Source organism: Alosa pseudoharengus, unplaced genomic scaffold, assembly GCF_046254945.1.
Source record: "Alosa pseudoharengus isolate Yale_2024_CS ecotype anadromous, Long Island Sound unplaced genomic scaffold, YU_APseudo_1.1 YU_APseudo_1.1_scf_11, whole genome shotgun sequence".
Lineage (NCBI taxonomy): Eukaryota > Metazoa > Chordata > Actinopteri > Clupeiformes > Clupeidae > Alosa > Alosa pseudoharengus.
The window spans coordinates 905,857-926,424 of NW_027468576.1; the positions used below are offsets into that span (position 1 = coordinate 905,857).

The 20,568-nt window shown below is 48.7% G+C and overlaps 1 protein-coding gene and 1 long non-coding RNA gene across 3 annotated transcripts in view; one reads left to right on the forward strand and one right to left on the reverse strand.

Annotated features, from left to right (window-relative positions):
- LOC143116560 (spermatogenesis-associated protein 20-like) overlaps nt 1-20,568 on the forward strand; it is a 163,442-nt gene that overhangs the window by 80,784 nt on the left and 62,090 nt on the right. The gene's annotated exons all lie outside the window — the stretch shown is intronic.
- Nucleotides 94-2,123, reverse strand: LOC143114180 (uncharacterized). Its single transcript, XR_012984861.1, has 3 exons — nt 1,944-2,123; nt 1,769-1,844; nt 94-1,669 (listed from the first exon to the last, which is right to left on the reverse strand). It is a non-coding gene; the product is annotated as an uncharacterized LOC143114180 (long non-coding RNA).

Consider the following 20,568-nt stretch of genomic DNA (forward strand, 5'->3'; position numbering starts at 1 on the left):
CACTGCAGCTAGAAGCGGTCCTGCAAACCTTGTACTGGAGGAGCCGCCCTCTAGACGGCGAACTTCAATTCTGGGAAAGGCCACTGCTGCTTTGTTTCTAAAGAAAACTTAAAGGCACATCCACCATTCATACACAGAAGAAAAGGGAAAAGTATTCCATACATACACAAATAAGACCAGGTGCGTCCTAACAATACCACAAAAATGGGAACCACGTCTTAGTACCTTGATGTATCCTGCCGACTGCTACGCCAAAATGTGGCAGAGCTGAGGGGTTATTGATTCTAGACGACTACGCCATCTAGGGGATTGCGCCCCAAGAAGTTTAGTTTTAAAGGGTGGTTACTCTCAACCAATGACACAGGTTCGCATGTACATCAAGAGACTGGAGACGTGATTTACAGAAAAATACAAAGTCTTTTTATTAAGAGTTTGACAAAGTACTAACAGAGTGATCACTCCTTAAAACACAAGCGGATATGAGCAGTTATAAGATGTTATAAGATGTGTGGACCATGGGGGCGCAGGGCCCGGAGAGACTACTCAACTGGATAGTGTGGGGAGAAACAGGGCTGTAGCTTACCACGGCAGGGGTAGACTGAAGAGGAGGGGGACGGGTCCAAAACCACACCACACGTGAACACAGCAAGATCAAAATACAAAAGAAAAAAAGCAAAACCCTGGATGTGCACAAAATAGAAGACCAGTGAGGAAAGGGCTCCACCACCGACCCACTGCTCGAGGTCAAACAGCTCCTGTCTTCCACACACACCAAGGGAGAGAGAAAGAGAAGGGCAACAATGTTTAGTGAGGGCAGGAAGGTCACAAAATGGCTAGTTGGACATAGCATACAACAATGTGTAGGACACTTAGCTTTTATGCACACAGAGCCCTGGGCCTTCCACTTAGTACTAGGCGGGAGGTCCCTGCATACTGCCCCAATGGTCCACTGCAAGACACAATCACAAGATTCCAAGGCCCACGCACACACACACATGCACATGCACCCTAAACCGCAGACGAACACACACAAGCATGCACCTCAACCGCAGACGAACACACACAAGCATGCACCTCAACCGCAGACGCACACACACACTCACACACTCACAAGCACATGCACCCCAACCACAGCCACAAACACACGCGCACACACACACAAGCACATACAGTCAACTCTCCTATTTAGGAGAGTGAAATGAAAAAAAGAAAATAAACAAACAAAAACAACACACAGCGTGAAGACAATGGACACAAAAGTAAGGCTAAACCATATAGCAACAGGCGGTGGTGATAGAGGCGAGTACAGTCTAGCCCAGTATCATTTGGACACGTTAGAACATGCAGTCATAACACATAGAATACACAGTATACTGTACAGCAAGCGGCTTCCCAGGTGGCACGGCCAGGGGGGAAGCTACCTGACTGGACAGCAAAGGTTAGCCTACGGTAGAATTTATGTGGAAACAAAGCAGCAGTGGCGAGGCTTATGTGCAGCCACAATCTGGAGCACCGCACAGGCTTCAGTTAAACTTCACCGTCTGAAATCACAGAGGAGAATTAATACAAGCCAAATACCTCTAAATGCAGAAACTGAAATTAAGAGTAGGCTACATACCTGGAAGCACAGCTAATCCAAGAACATGACAGGAAGGGCTACCGAACAGTGCTAAAACCAGACAACAGGCAAACAAGGCAGATTAAACCCCCCGGAGATAATCAACGGGGTATAAAAAGCGTCCGACATAAATTAGGAAGATCGGTATACCTTAATGGCACGATTCCAGTGAATAAACGCTCAAGGCTGGACGTGCAAACAGTCCACTGCCAAGCGAGGATGCGCTCTAAAGCAAGGAAGCATAAACTAATGATGCGGTCGCACAAAAGCATAAACAGGTGTCACGACCGCATCAAACCGCGTGTGACTTTAAGAGAAAGCTTACCTTGTAGTAGAACGATGCAAGAGACCCAAGCAGTAAACCTAGCTCCAGTAAGGCCAAACCAAACTGCCCGCAAGCCACCCAAACACGGAAGCTAGCTCCTCCAGCGACAATGGGAGAACGGAAGACGCATGGTCAGCTGATATCTAGCCGTATAAATATACTTAATGTAGGGGCCGCCCCCTTCATTAACGTACCCACCTCCAATCTGGCAGCTGCCAGAGGGAAACAGGGAAAGCACAAGCTACCCTGCTACATGTGCTACGGAGACGCTGATTAATGCAGTGCTCATTATACATGATTAGAGTCTCGTGACTGCCGGCTACTGCGTGCGTGCGTGCGTAGGTCAAAGTCCGCTGATCGCGGCATTCCCCTATTTTGTAAAATTATTTTTTACTCCTCTGGGTGTTGCAATGGATATCAATGATTCATATGATTGCCCTCAGTAAAAAAACACAAGAAACAGGACGCAAACAGTTACAAACACTCAGGTTCTCTACTTCATAAGATGTCGCGGGCGATCGGGAAGACGCTGAGCAGAGGGCACCGTCGCGTAAAACAACGTGAGTCCGCGGAAACTGCCGGACGGTGCTTCAGGCCGGATTCGAACCTGCGATGACATTCTTAAAGTGCTATGTAGCACAGCGCTGCCTTTCCCATGTGTGCTACGGAGACACCGATTAATGCAGTGCTCATTATACATGATTAGAGTCTCGTGACTGCCGGCTACTGCTTGCGTGCGTGCGTGTATAGGTCAAAGTCCGCCGATCGCAGCATTCCCCTATTTTGTAAAATTATTTTTTACTCTCCTGGGTGTTGCAATGGATATCAATGATTCATATGATTGCCCTCAGTAAAAAAACACAAGAAACAGGAATGCAATCAGTTACAAACACTCAGGTTCTCTGCTTCATAAGATGTCGCCGGAGATCGGGAAGACGCTGAGCAGAGGGCACGTCGCGTAAAACAACGCGAGACCGCGGAAATGGCCGGACGGTGCTTCAGGCCTTATTCGAACCTGCAATGCCATTCTTAAAGTGCTATGTAGCACAGCGCTGCCTTTCCCATATGTGCTACGGAGATGCTGATTAGTGCAGTGCTCATTATACATGATTAGAGTCTCGTGACTGCCGGCTACTGCGTGGGTGCGTGCGTAGGTCAAAGTCCGCCGATCGCAGCATTCCCCTATTTTGTAAAATTATTTTTTACTCCTCTGGGTGTTGCAATGGATATCAATGATTCATATGATTGCCCTCAGTAAAAAAGCACAAGAAACAGGACGCAAACAGTTACAAACTCTGCTTCATAAGATGTCGCGGAGGATCGGGAAGACGCTGAGCAGAGGGCACCTTCGCGTAAAACAACGTGAGACCGAGGAAACGGCCAGACGGTGTTTCAGGCCGGATTCGAACCTGCGATGACATTCTTAAAGTGCTATGTAGCACAGCGCTGCCTTTCCCATGTGTGCTACGGAGACGCTGATTAATGCAGTGCTCATTATACATGATTAGAGTCTCGTGACTGCCGGCTACTGCGTGCGTGCGTGCGTAGGTCAAAGTCCGCCGATCGGGGCATTCCCCTATTTTGTAAAATTATTTTTTACTCTCCTGGGTGTTGCAATGGATATCAATGATTCATATGATTGCCCACAGTAAAAAAATACAAGAAACAGGACGCAATCAGTTACAAACACTCAGGTTCTCTGCTTCATAAGATGTCGCGGGCGATCGGGAAGACGCTGAGCAGAGGGCACCGTCGCGTAAAACAACGTGAGTCCGCGGAAACTGCCGGACGGTGCTTCAGGCCGGATTCGAACCGGCGATGCCATTCTTAAAGTGCTATGTAGCACAGCGCTGCCTTTCCCATGTGTGCTACGGAGACGCTGATTAATGCAGTGCGAATTATACATGATTAGAGTCTCGTGACTGCCGGCTACTGTGTGCGTGCGCGCGTGTGTAGGTCAAAGTCCGCCGATCGCAGCATTCCCCTATTTTGTAAAATTATTTTTTACTCCTCTGGGTGTTGCAATGGATATCAATGATTCATATGATTGCCCTCAGTAAAAAAGCACAAGAAACAGGACGCAAACAGTTACAAACTCTGCTTCATAAGATGTCGCGGGCGATCGGGAAGACGCTGAGCAGAGGGCACCGTCGCGTAAAACATCGTGAGACCGCGGAAACAGCCGGACTGTGCTTCAGGCTGGATTCGAACCTGCGATGACATTCTTAAAGTGCTATGTAGCACAGCGCTGCCTTTCCCATGTGTGCTACGGAGACACCATTAATGCAGTGCTCATTATACATGATTAGAGTCTCGTGACTGCCGGCTACTGCGTGCGTGCGTGCGTGTGTAGGTCAAAGTCCGCCGATCGCAGCATTCCCCTATTTTGTAAAATTATTTTTTACTCTCCTGGGTGTTGCAATGGATATCAATGATTCATATGATTGCCCTCAGTAAAAAAACACAAGAAACAGGAATGCAATCAGTTACAAACACTCAGGTTCTCTGCTTCATAAGATGTCGCCGGCGATCGGGAAGACGCTGAGCAGAGGGCACCGTCGCGTAAAACAACGTGAGTCCGCGGAAACTGCCGGACGGTGCTTCAGGCCGGATTCGAACCGGCGATGCCATTCTTAAAGTGCTATGTAGCACAGCGCTGCCTTTCCCATGTGTGCTACGGAGACACCGATTAATGCACTGCTCATTATACATGATTAGAGTCTCGTGACTGCCGGCTACTGCGTGCGTGCGTGCGTGTGTAGGTCAAAGTCCGCCGATCGCAGCATTCCCCTATTTTGTAAAATTATTTTTTACTCTCCTGGGTGTTGCAATGGATATCAATGATTCATATGATTGCCCTCAGTAAAAAAACACAAGAAACAGGAATGCAATCAGTTACAAACACTCAGGTTCTCTGCTTCATAAGATGTCGCCGGCGATCGGGAAGACTCTGAGCAGAGGGCACCGTCGCGTAAAACAACGTGAGTCCGCGGAAACTGCCGGACGGTGCTTCAGGCCGGATTCGAACCGGCGATGCCATTCTTAAAGTGCTATGCAGCACAGCGCTGCCTTTCCCATGTGTGCTACGGAGACGCTGATTAATGCAGTGCGAATTATACATGACTAGAGTCTCGTGACTGCCGGCTACTGCGTGCGTGCGTGCATAGGTCAAAGTCCGCTGATCGCGGCATTCCCCTATTTTGTAAAATTATGTTTTACTCCTCTGGGTGTTGCAATGGATATCAATGATTCATATGATTGCCCTCAGTAAAAAAACACAAGAAACAGGACGCAAACAGTTACAAACACTCAGGTTCTCTGCTTCATAAGATGTCGCCGGCGATCGGGAAGACACTGAGCAGAGGGCACCGTCGCGTAAAACAACGTGAGTCCGCGGAAACTGCCGGACGGTGCTTCAGGCCGGATTCGAACCGGCGATGCCATTCTTAAAGTGCTATGTAGCACAGCGCTGCCTTTCCCATGTGTGCTACGGAGACGCTGATTAATGCAGTGCTCATTATACATGATTAGAGTCTCGTGACTGCCGGCTACTGCGTGCGTGCGCGTAGGTCAAAGTCCGCCAATCGCAGCATTCCCCTATTTTGTAAAATTATTTTTTACTCCTCTGGGTGTTGCAATGGATATCAATGATTCATATGATTGCCCTCAGTAAAAAAGCACAAGAAACAGGACGCAAACAGTTACAAACTCTGCTTCATAAGATGTCGCGGAGGATCGGGAAGACGCTGAGCAGAGGGCACCTTCGCGTAAAACAACGTGAGACCGAGGAAACGGCCAGACGGTGTTTCAGGCCGGATTCGAACCTGCGATGACATTCTTAAAGTGCTATGTAGCACAGCGCTGCCTTTCCCATGTGTGCTACGGAGACGCTGATTAATGCAGTGCTCATTATACATGATTAGAGTCTCGTGACTGCCGGCTACTGCGTGCGTGCGTGCGTAGGTCAAAGTCCGCCGATCGGGGCATTCCCCTATTTTGTAAAATTATTTTTTACTCTCCTGGGTGTTGCAATGGATATCAATGATTCATATGATTGCCCACAGTAAAAAAATACAAGAAACAGGACGCAATCAGTTACAAACACTCAGGTTCTCTGCTTCATAAGATGTCGCGGGCGATCGGGAAGACGCTGAGCAGAGGGCACCGTCGCGTAAAACAACGTGAGTCCGCGGAAACTGCCGGACGGTGCTTCAGGCCGGATTCGAACCGGCGGTGCCATTCTTAAAGTGCTATGTAGCACAGCGCTGCCTTTCCCATGTGTGCTACGGAGACGCTGATTAATGCAGTGCGAATTATACATGATTAGAGTCTCGGGACTGCCGGCTACTGCGTGCGTGCGTGTGTAGGTCAAAGTCCGCCGATCGCAGCATTCCCCTATTTTGTAAAATTATTTTTTACTCCTCTGGGTGTTGCAATGGATATCAATGATTCATATGATTGCCCTCAGTAAAAAAGCACAAGAAACAGGACGCAAACAGTTACAAACTCTGCTTCATAAGATGTCGCAGGCGATCGGGAAGACGCTGAGCAGAGGGCACCGTCGCGTAAAACATCGTGAGACCGCGGAAACAGCCGGACTGTGCTTCAGGCTGGATTCGAACCTGCGATGACATTCTTAAAGTGCTATGTAGCACAGCGCTGCCTTTCCCATGTGTGCTACGGAGACACCATTAATGCAGTGCTCATTATACATGATTAGAGTCTCGTGACTGCCGGCTACTGCGTGCGTGCGTGCGTGTGTAGGTCAAAGTCCGCCGATCGCAGCATTCCCCTATTTTGTAAAATTATTTTTTACTCTCCTGGGTGTTGCAATGGATATCAATGATTCATATGATTGCCCTCAGTAAAAAAACACAAGAAACAGGAATGCAATCAGTTACAAACACTCAGGTTCTCTGCTTCATAAGATGTCGCCGGCGATCGGGAAGACGCTGAGCAGAGGGCACCGTCGCGTAAAACAACGTGAGTCCGCGGAAACTGCCGGACGGTGCTTCAGGCCGGATTCGAACCGGCGATGCCATTCTTAAAGTGCTATGTAGCACAGCGCTGCCTTTCCCATGTGTGCTACGGAGACGCTGATTAATGCAGTGCTCATTATACATGATTAGAGTCTCGTGACTGCCGGCTACTGCGTGCGTGCGTGCGTAGGTCAAAGTCCGCTGATCGCGGCATTCCCCTATTTTGTAAAATTATTTTTTACTCCTCTGGGTGTTGCAATGGATATCAATGATTCATATGATTGCCCTCAGTAAAAAAACACAAGAAACAGGACGCAAACAGTTACAAACACTCAGGTTCTCTACTTCATAAGATGTCGCGGGCGATCGGGAAGACGCTGAGCAGAGGGCACCGTCGCGTAAAACAACGTGAGTCCGCGGAAACTGCCGGACGGTGCTTCAGGCCGGATTCGAACCTGCGATGACATTCTTAAAGTGCTATGTAGCACAGCGCTGCCTTTCCCATGTGTGCTACGGAGACGCCGATTAATGCAGTGCTCATTATACATGATTAGAGTCTCGTGACTGCCGGCTACTGCTTGCGTGCGTGCGTGTATAGGTCAAAGTCCGCCGATCGCAGCATTCCCCTATTTTGTAAAATTATTTTTTACTCTCCTGGGTGTTGCAATGGATATCAATGATTCATATGATTGCCCTCAGTAAAAAAACACAAGAAACAGGAATGCAATCAGTTACAAACACTCAGGTTCTCTGCTTCATAAGATGTCGCCGGAGATCGGGAAGACGCTGAGCAGAGGGCACGTCGCGTAAAACAACGCGAGACCGCGGAAATGGCCGGACGGTGCTTCAGGCCTTATTCGAACCTGCAATGCCATTCTTAAAGTGCTATGTAGCACAGCGCTGCCTTTCCCATATGTGCTACGGAGATGCTGATTAGTGCAGTGCTCATTATACATGATTAGAGTCTCGTGACTGCCGGCTACTGCGTGGGTGCGTGCGTAGGTCAAAGTCCGCCGATCGCAGCATTCCCCTATTTTGTAAAATTATTTTTTACTCCTCTGGGTGTTGCAATGGATATCAATGATTCATATGATTGCCCTCAGTAAAAAAGCACAAGAAACAGGACGCAAACAGTTACAAACTCTGCTTCATAAGATGTCGCGGGCGATCGGGAAGACGCTGAGCAGAGGGCACCGTCGCGTAAAACATCGTGAGACCGCGGAAACAGCCGGACTGTGCTTCAGGCTGGATTCGAACCTGCGATGACATTCTTAAAGTGCTATGTAGCACAGCGCTGCCTTTCCCATGTGTGCTACGGAGACACCATTAATGCAGTGCTCATTATACATGATTAGAGTCTCGTGACTGCCGGCTACTGCGTGCGTGCGTGCGTGTGTAGGTCAAAGTCCGCCGATCGCAGCATTCCCCTATTTTGTAAAATTATTTTTTACTCTCCTGGGTGTTGCAATGGATATCAATGATTCATATGATTGCCCTCAGTAAAAAAACACAAGAAACAGGAATGCAATCAGTTACAAACACTCAGGTTCTCTGCTTCATAAGATGTCGCCGGCGATCGGGAAGACGCTGAGCAGAGGGCACCGTTGCGTAAAACAACGTGAGTCCGCGGAAACTGCCGGACGGTGCTTCAGGCCGGATTCGAACCGGCGATGCCATTCTTAAAGTGCTATGCAGCACAGCGCTGCCTTTCCCATGTGTGCTACGGAGACGCTGATTAATGCAGTGCTCATTATACATGATTAGAGTCTCGTGACTGCCGGCTACTGCGTGCGTGCGTGCGTAGGTCAAAGTCCGCTGATCGCGGCATTCCCCTATTTTGTAAAATTATTTTTTACTCCTCTGGGTGTTGCAATGGATATCAATGATTCATATGATTGCCCTCAGTAAAAAAACACAAGAAACAGGACGCAAACAGTTACAAACACTCAGGTTCTCTACTTCATAAGATGTCGCGGGCGATCGGGAAGACGCTGAGCAGAGGGCACCGTCGCGTAAAACAACGTGAGTCCGCGGAAACTGCCGGACGGTGCTTCAGGCCGGATTCGAACCTGCGATGACATTCTTAAAGTGCTATGTAGCACAGCGCTGCCATTCCCATGTGTGCTACGGAGACACCGATTAATGCAGTGCTCATTATACATGATTAGAGTCTCGTGACTGCCGGCTACTGCTTGCGTGCGTGCGTGTATAGGTCAAAGTCCGCCGATCGCAGCATTCCCCTATTTTGTAAAATTATTTTTTACTCTCCTGGGTGTTGCAATGGATATCAATGATTCATATGATTGCCCTCAGTAAAAAAAACACAAGAAACAGGACGCAAACAGTTACAAACACTCAGGATCTCTGCTTCATAAGATGTCGCGGGCGATCGGGAAGACGCTGAGCAGAGGGCACCGTCGCGTAAAACAACGCGAGACCGCGGAAATGGCCGGACGGTGCTTCAGGCTGGATTCGAACCTGCGATGACATTCTTAAAGTGCTATGTAGCACAGCGCTGACTTTCCCATGTGTGCTACGGAGACGCCGGTTAATGCTGTGCTCATTATACATGATTAGAGTCTCGTGACTGCCGGCGACTGCGTGCGTGCGTGCGTAGGTCAAAGTCCGCTGATCGCAGCATTCCCCTATTTTGTAAAATTATTTTTTACTCCTCTGGGTGTTGCAATGGATATCAATGATTCATATGATTGCCCTCAGTAAAAAAGCACAAGAAACAGGACGCAAACAGTTACAAACTCTGCTTCATAAGATGTCGCGGGTGATCGGGAAGACGCTGAGCAGAGGGCACCGTCGCGTAAAACATCGTGAGACCGCGGAAACAGCCGGACTGTGCTTCAGGCTGGATTCGAACCTGCGATGACATTCTTAAAGTGCTATGTAGCACAGCGCTGCCTTTCCCATGTGTGCTACGGAGACACCGATTAATGCACTGCTCATTATACATGATTAGAGTCTCGTGACTGCCGGCTACTGCGTGCGTGCGTGCGTGTGTAGGTCAAAGTCCGCCGATCGCAGCATTCCCCTATTTTGTAAAATTATTTTTTACTCTACTGGGTGTTGCAATGGATATCAATGATTCATATGATTGCCCTCAGTAAAAAAACACAAGAAACAGGAATGCAATCAGTTACAAACACTCAGGTTCTCTGCTTCATAAGATGTCGCGGGCGATCGGGAAGACGCTGAGCAGAGGGCACCGTCGCGTAAAACAACGTGAGTCCGCGGAAACTGCCGGACGGTGCTTCAGGCCGGATTCGAACCGGCGATGCCATTCTTAAAGTGCTATGTAGCACAGCGCTGCCATTCCCATGTGTGCTACGGAGACGCTGATTAATGTAGTGCTCATTATACATCATTAGAGTCTCGTGACTGCCGGCTACTGCGTGCGTGCGTGCGTAGGTCAAAGTCCGCTGATCCCGGCATTCCCCTATTTTGTAAAATTATTTTGTACTCCTCTGGGTGTTGCAATGGATATCAATGATTCATATGATTGCCCTCAGTAAAAAAGCACAAGAAACAGGACGCAAACAGTTACAAACTCTGCTTCATAAGATGTCGCGGGCGATCGGGAAGACGCTGAGCAGAGGGCACCGTCGCGTAAAACATCGTGAGACCGCGGAAACAGCCGGACTGTGCTTCAGGCTGGATTCGAACCTGCGATGACATTCTTAAAGTGCTATGTAGCACAGCGCTGCCTTTCCCATGTGTGCTACGGAGACACCATTAATGCAGTGCTCATTATACATGATTAGAGTCTCGTGACTGCCGGCTACTGCGTGCGTGCGTGCGTGTGTAGGTCAAAGTCCGCCGATCGCAGCATTCCCCTATTTTGTAAAATTATTTTTTACTCTCCTGGGTGTTGCAATGGATATCAATGATTCATATGATTGCCCTCAGTAAAAAAACACAAGAAACAGGAATGCAATCAGTTACAAACACTCAGGTTCTCTGCTTCATAAGATGTCGCCGGCGATCGGGAAGACGCTGAGCAGAGGGCACCGTCGCGTAAAACAACGTGAGTCCGCGGAAACTGCCGGACGGTGCTTCAGGCCGGATTCGAACCGGCGATGCCATTCTTAAAGTGCTATGTAGCACAGCGCTGCCTTTCCCATGTGTGCTACGGAGACGCTGATTAATGCAGTGCTCATTATACATGATTAGAGTCTCGTGACTGCCGGCTACTGCGTGCGTGCGTGCGTGTGTAGGTCAAAGTCCGCCGATCGCAGCATTCCCCTATTTTGTAAAATTATTTTTTACTCTCCTGGGTGTTGCAATGGATATCAATGATTCATATGTTTGCCCTCAGTAAAAAAACACAAGAAACAGGAATGCAATCAGTTACAAACACTCAGGTTCTCTGCTTCATAAGATGTCGCCGGTGATCGGGAAGACGCTGAGCAGAGGGCACCGTCGCGTAAAACAACGCGAGACCGCGGAAATGGCCGGACGGTGCTTCAGGCTGGATTCGAACCTGCGATGACATTCTTAAAGTGCTATGTAGCACAGCGCTGCCTTTCCCATGTGTGCTACGGAGACACCATTAATGCAGTGCTCATTATACATGATTAGAGTCTCGTGACTGCCGGCTACTGCGTGCGTGCGTGCGTGTGTAGGTCAAAGTCCGCCGATTGCAGCATTCCCCTATTTTGTAAAATTATTTTTTACTCTCCTGGGTGTTGCAATGGATATCAATGATTCATATGATTGCCGTCAGTAAAAAAACACAAGAAACAGGAATGCAATCAGTTACAAACACTCAGGTTCTCTGCTTCATAAGATGTCGCCGGCGATCGGGAAGACGCTGAGCAGAGGGCACCGTCGCGTAAAACAACGCGAGACCGCGGAAATGGCCGGACGGTGCTTCAGGCTGGATTCGAACCTGCGATGACATTCTTAAAGTGCTATGTAGCACAGCGCTGCCTTTCCCATGTGTGCTACGGAGACACCATTAATGCAGTGCTCATTATACATGATTAGAGTCTCGTGACTGCCGGCTACTGCGTGCGTGCGTGCGTGTGTAGGTCAAAGTCCGCCGATCGCAGCATTCCTCTATTTTGTAAAATTATTTTTTACTCTCCTGGGTGTTGCAATGGATATCAATGATTCATATGATTGCCCTCAGTAAAAAAACACAAGAAACAGGAATGCAATCAGTTACAAACACTCAGGTTCTCTGCTTCATAAGATGTCGCCGGCGATCGGGAAGACGCTGAGCAGAGGGCACCGTCGCGTAAAACAACGCGAGACCGCGGAAATGGCCGGACGGTGCTTCAGGCTGGATTCGAACCTGCGATGACATTCTTAAAGTGCTATGTAGCACAGCGCTGACTTTCCCATGTGTGCTACGGAGACGCCGATTAATGCTGTGCTCATTATACATGATTAGAGTCTCGTGACTGTCGGCGACTGCGTGCGTGCGTGCGTAGGTCAAAGTCCGCCGATCGCAGCATTCCCCTATTTTGTAAAATTATTTTTTACTCCTCTGGGTGTTGCAATGGATATCAATGATTCATATGATTGCCCTCAGTAAAAAAGCACAAGAAACAGGACGCAAACAGTTACAAACTCTGCTTCATAAGATGTCGCGGGTGATCGGGAAGACGCTGAGCAGAGGGCACCGTCGCGTAAAACATCGTGAGACCGCGGAAACAGCCGGACTGTGCTTCAGGCTGGATTCGAACCTGCGATGACATTCTTAAAGTGCTATGTAGCACAGCGCTGCCTTTCCCATGTGTGCTACGGAGACACCGATTAATGCACTGCTCATTATACATGATTAGAGTCTCGTGACTGCCGGCTACTGCGTGCGTGCGTGCGTGTGTAGGTCAAAGTCCGCCGATCGCAGCATTCCCCTATTTTGTAAAATTATTTTTTACTCTACTGGGTGTTGCAATGGATATCAATGATTCATATGATTGCCCTCAGTAAAAAAACACAAGAAACAGGAATGCAATCAGTTACAAACACTCAGGTTCTCTGCTTCATAAGATGTCGCCGGCGATCGGGAAGACGCTGAGCAGAGGGCACCGTCGCGTAAAACAACGTGAGTCCGCGGAAACTGCCGGACGGTGCTTCAGGCCGGATTCGAACCGGCGATGCCATTCTTAAAGTGCTATGTAGCACAGCGCTGCCTTTCCCATGTGTGCTACGGAGACGCTGATTAATGCAGTGCTCATTATACATGATTAGAGTCTCGTGACTGCCGGCTACTGCGTGCGTGCGTGCGTAGGTCAAAGTCCGCTGATCGCGGCATTCCCCTATTTTGTAAAATTATTTTTTACTCCTCTGGGTGTTGCAATGGATATCAATGATTCATATGATTGCCCTCAGTAAAAAATCACAAGAAACAGGACGCAAACAGTTACAAACACTCAGGTTCTCTACTTCATAAGATGTCGCGGGCGATCGGGAAGACGCTGAGCAGAGGGCACCGTCGCGTAAAACAACGTGAGTCCGCGGAAACTGCCGGACGGTGCTTCAGGCCGGATTCGAACCTGCGATGACATTCTTAAAGTGCTATGTAGCACAGCGCTGCCTTTCCCATGTGTGCTACGGAGACGCCGATTAATGCAGTGCTCATTATACATGATTAGAGTCTCGTGACTGCCGGCTACTGCTTGCGTGCGTGCGTGTATAGGTCAAAGTCCGCCGATCGCAGCATTCCCCTATTTTGTAAAATTATTTTTTACTCTCCTGGGTGTTGCAATGGATATCAATGATTCATATGATTGCCCTCAGTAAAAAAACACAAGAAACAGGAATGCAATCAGTTACAAACACTCAGGTTCTCTGCTTCATAAGATGTCGCCGGAGATCGGGAAGACGCTGAGCAGAGGGCACGTCGCGTAAAACAACGCAAGACCGCAGAAATGGCCGGACGGTGCTTCAGGCCTTATTCGAACCTGCAATGCCATTCTTAAAGTGCTATGTAGCACAGCGCTGCCTTTCCCATATGTGCTACGGAGATGCTGATTAGTGCAGTGCTCATTATACATGATTAGAGTCTCGTGACTGCCGGCTACTGCGTGGGTGCGTGCGTAGGTCAAAGTCCGCCGATCGCAGCATTCCCCTATTTTGTAAAATTATTTTTTACTCCTCTGGGTGTTGCAATGGATATCAATGATTCATATGATTGCCCTCAGTAAAAAAGCACAAGAAACAGGACGCAAACAGTTACAAACTCTGCTTCATAAGATGTCGCGGGCGATCGATCGGGAAGACGCTGAGCAGAGGGCACCGTCGCGTAAAACATCGTGAGACCGCGGAAACAGCCGGACTGTGCTTCAGGCTGGATTCGAACCTGCGATGACATTCTTAAAGTGCTATGTAGCACAGCGCTGCCTTTCCCATGTGTGCTACGGAGACGCTGATTAATGCAGTGCTCATTATACATGATTAGAGTCTCGTGACTGCCGGCTACTGCGTGCGTGCGTGCGTAGGTCAAAGTCCGCTGATCGCGGCATTCCCCTATTTTGTAAAATTATTTTTTACTCCTCTGGGTGTTGCAATGGATATCAATGATTCATATGATTGCCCTCAGTAAAAAAACACAAGAAACAGGACGCAAACAGTTACAAACACTCAGGTTCTCTACTTCATAAGATGTCGCGGGCGATCGGGAAGACGCTGAGCAGAGGGCACCGTCGCGTAAAACAACGTGAGTCCGCGGAAACTGCCGGACGGTGCTTCAGGCCGGATTCGAACCTGCGATGACATTCTTAAAGTGCTATGTAGCACAGCGCTGCCATTCCCATGTGTGCTACGGAGACACCGATTAATGCAGTGCTCATTATACATGATTAGAGTCTCGTGACTGCCGGCTACTGCTTGCGTGCGTGCGTGTATAGGTCAAAGTCCGCCGATCGCAGCATTCCCCTATTTTGTAAAATTATTTTTTACTCTCCTGGGTGTTGCAATGGATATCAATGATTCATATGATTGCCCTCAGTAAAAAAAACACAAGAAACAGGACGCAAACAGTTACAAACACTCAGGATCTCTGCTTCATAAGATGTCGCGGGCGATCGGGAAGACGCTGAGCAGAGGGCACCGTCGCGTAAAACAACGCGAGACCGCGGAAATGGCCGGACGGTGCTTCAGGCTGGATTCGAACCTGCGATGACATTCTTAAAGTGCTATGTAGCACAGCGCTGACTTTCCCATGTGTGCTACGGAGACGCCGGTTAATGCTGTGCTCATTATACATGATTAGAGTCTCGTGACTGCCGGCGACTGCGTGCGTGCGTGCGTAGGTCAAAGTCCGCTGATCGCAGCATTCCCCTATTTTGTAAAATTATTTTTTACTCCTCTGGGTGTTGCAATGGATATCAATGATTCATATGATTGCCCTCAGTAAAAAAGCACAAGAAACAGGACGCAAACAGTTACAAACTCTGCTTCATAAGATGTCGCGGGTGATCGGGAAGACGCTGAGCAGAGGGCACCGTCGCGTAAAACATCGTGAGACCGCGGAAACAGCCGGACTGTGCTTCAGGCTGGATTCGAACCTGCGATGACATTCTTAAAGTGCTATGTAGCACAGCGCTGCCTTTCCCATGTGTGCTACGGAGACACCGATTAATGCACTGCTCATTATACATGATTAGAGTCTCGTGACTGCCGGCTACTGCGTGCGTGCGTGCGTGTGTAGGTCAAAGTCCGCCGATCGCAGCATTCCCCTATTTTGTAAAATTATTTTTTACTCTACTGGGTGTTGCAATGGATATCAATGATTCATATGATTGCCCTCAGTAAAAAAACACAAGAAACAGGAATGCAATCAGTTACAAACACTCAGGTTCTCTGCTTCATAAGATGTCGCGGGCGATCGGGAAGACGCTGAGCAGAGGGCACCGTCGCGTAAAACAACGTGAGTCCGCGGAAACTGCCGGACGGTGCTTCAGGCCGGATTCGAACCGGCGATGCCATTCTTAAAGTGCTATGTAGCACAGCGCTGCCATTCCCATGTGTGCTACGGAGACGCTGATTAATGTAGTGCTCATTATACATGATTAGAGTCTCGTGACTGCCGGCTACTGCGTGCGTGCGTGCGTAGGTCAAAGTCCGCTGATCCCGGCATTCCCCTATTTTGTAAAATTATTTTGTACTCCTCTGGGTGTTGCAATGGATATCAATGATTCATATGATTGCCCTCAGTAAAAAAGCACAAGAAACAGGACGCAAACAGTTACAAACTCTGCTTCATAAGATGTCGCGGGCGATCGGGAAGACGCTGAGCAGAGGGCACCGTCGCGTAAAACATCGTGAGACCGCGGAAACAGCCGGACTGTGCTTCAGGCTGGATTCGAACCTGCGATGACATTCTTAAAGTGCTATGTAGCACAGCGCTGCCTTTCCCATGTGTGCTACGGAGACACCATTAATGCAGTGCTCATTATACATGATTAGAGTCTCGTGACTGCCGGCTACTGCGTGCGTGCGTGCGTGTGTAGGTCAAAGTCCGCCGATCGCAGCATTCCCCTATTTTGTAAAATTATTTTTTACTCTCCTGGGTGTTGCAATGGATATCAATGATTCATATGATTGCCCTCAGTAAAAAAACACAAGAAACAGGAATGCAATCAGTTACAAACACTCAGGTTCTCTGCTTCATAAGATGTCGCCGGCGATCGGGAAGACGCTGAGCAGAGGGCACCGTCGCGTAAAACAACGCGAGACCGCGGAAATGGCCGGACGGTGCTTCAGGCTGGATTCGAACCTGCGATGACATTCTTAAAGTGCTATGTAGCACAGCGCTGACTTTCCCATGTGTGCTACGGAGACGCCGATTAATGCTCTGCTCATTATACATGATTAGAGTCTCGTGACTGCCGGCGACTGCGTGCGTGCGTGCGTAGGTCAAAGTCCGCCGATCGCAGCATTCCCCTATTTTGTAAAATTATTTTTTACTCCTCTGGGTGTTGCAATGGATATCAATGATTCATATGATTGCCCTCAGTAAAAAAGCACAAGAAACAGGACGCAAACAGTTACAAACTCTGCTTCATAAGATGTCGCGGGTGATCGGGAAGACGCTGAGCAGAGGGCACCGTCGCGTAAAACATCGTGAGACCGCGGAAACAGCCGGACTGTGCTTCAGGCCGGATTCGAACCTGCGATGACATTCTTAAAGTGCTATGTAGCACAGCGCTGCCTTTCCCATGTGTGCTACGGAGACACCGATTAATGCACTGCTCATTATACATGATTAGAGTCTCGTGACTGCCGGCTACTGCGTGCGTGCGTGCGTGTGTAGGTCAAAGTCCGCCGATCGCAGCATTCCCCTATTTTGTAAAATTATTTTTTACTCTCCTGGGTGTTGCAATGGATATCAATGATTCATATGATTGCCCTCAGTAAAAAAACACAAGAAACAGGAATGCATTTAGTTACAAACACTCAGGTTCTCTGCTTCATAAGATGTCGCCGGCGATCGGGAAGACGCTGAGCAGAGGGCACCGTCGCGTAAAACAACGCGAGACCGCGGAAATGGCCGGACGGTGCTTCAGGCTGGATTCGAACCTGCGATGACATTCTTAAAGTGCTATGTAGCACAGCGCTGCCTTTCCCATGTGTGCTACGGAGACGCTGATTAATGCAGTGCTCATTATACATGATTAGAGTCTCGTGACTGCCGGCTACTGCCTGCGTGCGTGCGTAGGTCAAAGTCCGCTGATCGCGGCATTCCCCTATTTTGTAAAATTATTTTTTACTCCTCTGGGTGTTGCAATGGATATCAATGATTCATATGATTGCCCTCAGTAAAAAAACACAAGAAACAGGACGCAAACAGTTACAAACACTCAGGTTCTCTACTTCATAAGATGTCGCGGGCGATCGGGAAGACGCTGAGCAGAGGGCACCGTCGCGTAAAACAACGTGAGTCCGCGGAAACTGCCGGACGGTGCTTCAGGCCGGATTCGAACCTGCGATGACATTCTTAAAGTGCTATGTAGCACAGCGCTGCCATTCCCATGTGTGCTACGGAGACACCGATTAATGCAGTGCTCATTATACATGATTAGAGTCTCGTGACTGCCGGCTACTGCTTGCGTGCGTGCGTGTATAGGTCAAAGTCCGCCGATCGCAGCATTCCCCTATTTTGTAAAATTATTTTTTACTCTCCTGGGTGTTGCAATGGATATCAATGATTCATATGATTGCCCTCAGTAAAAAAAACACAAGAAACAGGACGCAAACAGTTACAAACACTCAGGATCTCTGCTTCATAAGATGTCGCGGGCGATCGGGAAGACGCTGAGCAGAGGGCACCGTCGCGTAAAACAACGCGAGACCGCGGAAATGGCCGGACGGTGCTTCAGGCTGGATTCGAACCTGCGATGACATTCTTAAAGTGCTATGTAGCACAGCGCTGACTTTCCCATGTGTGCTACGGAGACGCCGGTTAATGCTGTGCTCATTATACATGATTAGAGTCTCGTGACTGCCGGCGACTGCGTGCGTGCGTGCGTAGGTCAAAGTCCGCTGATCGCAGCATTCCCCTATTTTGTAAAATTATTTTTTACTCCTCTGGGTGTTGCAATGGATATCAATGATTCATATGATTGCCCTCAGTAAAAAAGCACAAGAAACAGGACGCAAACAGTTACAAACTCTGCTTCATAAGATGTCGCGGGTGATCGGGAAGACGCTGAGCAGAGGGCACCGTCGCGTAAAACATCGTGAGACCGCGGAAACAGCCGGACTGTGCTTCAGGCTGGATTCGAACCTGCGATGACATTCTTAAAGTGCTATGTAGCACAGCGCTGCCTTTCCCATGTGTGCTACGGAGACACCGATTAATGCACTGCTCATTATACATGATTAGAGTCTCGTGACTGCCGGCTACTGCGTGCGTGCGTGCGTGTGTAGGTCAAAGTCCGCCGATCGCAGCATTCCCCTATTTTGTAAAATTATTTTTTACTCTACTGGGTGTTGCAATGGATATCAATGATTCATATGATTGCCCTCAGTAAAAAAACACAAGAAACAGGAATGCAATCAGTTACAAACACTCAGGTTCTCTGCTTCATAAGATGTCGCGGGCGATCGGGAAGACGCTGAGCAGAGGGCACCGTCGCGTAAAACAACGTGAGTCCGCGGAAACTGCCGGACGGTGCTTCAGGCCGGATTCGAACCGGCGATGCCATTCTTAAAGTGCTATGTAGCACAGCGCTGCCATTCCCATGTGTGCTACGGAGACGCTGATTAATGTAGTGCTCATTATACATGATTAGAGTCTCGTGACTGCCGGCTACTGCGTGCGTGCGTGCGTAGGTCAAAGTCCGCTGATCCCGGCATTCCCCTATTTTGTAAAATTATTTTGTACTCCTCTGGGTGTTGCAATGGATATCAATGATTCATATGATTGCCCTCAGTAAAAAAGCACAAGAAACAGGACGCAAACAGTTACAAACTCTGCTTCATAAGATGTCGCGGGCGATCGGGAAGACGCTGAGCAGAGGGCACCGTCGCGTAAAACATCGTGAGACCGCGGAAACAGCCGGACTGTGCTTCAGGCTGGATTCGAACCTGCGATGACATTCTTAAAGTGCTATGTAGCACAGCGCTGCCTTTCCCATGTGTGCTACGGAGACACCATTAATGCAGTGCTCATTATACATGATTAGAGTCTCGTGACTGCCGGCTACTGCGTGCGTGCGTGCGTGTGTAGGTCAAAGTCCGCCGATCGCAGCATTCCCCTATTTTGTAAAATTATTTTTTACTCTCCTGGGTGTTGCAATGGATATCAATGATTCATATGATTGCCCTCAGTAAAAAAACACAAGAAACAGGAATGCAATCAGTTACAAACACTCAGGTTCTCTGCTTCATAAGATGTCGCCGGCGATCGGGAAGACGCTGAGCAGAGGGCACCGTCGCGTAAAACAACGCGAGACCGCGGAAATGGCCGGACGGTGCTTCAGGCTGGATTCGAACCTGCGATGACATTCTTAAAGTGCTATGTAGCACAGCGCTGACTTTCCCATGTGTGCTACGGAGACGCCGATTAATGCTCTGCTCATTATACATGATTAGAGTCTCGTGACTGCCGGTGACTGCGTGCGTGCGTGCGTAGGTCAAAGTCCGCCGATCGCAGCATTCCCCTATTTTGTAAAATTATTTTTTACTCCTCTGGGTGTTGCAATGGATATCAATGATTCATATGATTGCCCTCAGTAAAAAAGCACAAGAAACAGGACGCAAACAGTTACAAACTCTGCTTCATAAGATGTCGCGGGTGATCGGGAAGACGCTGAGCAGAGGGCACCGTCGCGTAAAACATCGTGAGACCGCGGAAACAGCCGGACTGTGCTTCAGGCCGGATTCGAACCTGCGATGACATTCTTAAAGTGCTATGTAGCACAGCGCTGCCTTTCCCATGTGTGCTACGGAGACACCGATTAATGCACTGCTCATTATACATGATTAGAGTCTCGTGACTGCCGGCTACTGCGTGCGTGCGTGCGTGTGTAGGTCAAAGTCCGCCGATCGCAGCATTCCCCTATTTTGTAAAATTATTTTTTACTCTCCTGGGTGTTGCAATGGATATCAATGATTCATATGATTGCCCTCAGTAAAAAAACACAAGAAACAGGAATGCAATCAGTTACAAACACTCAGGT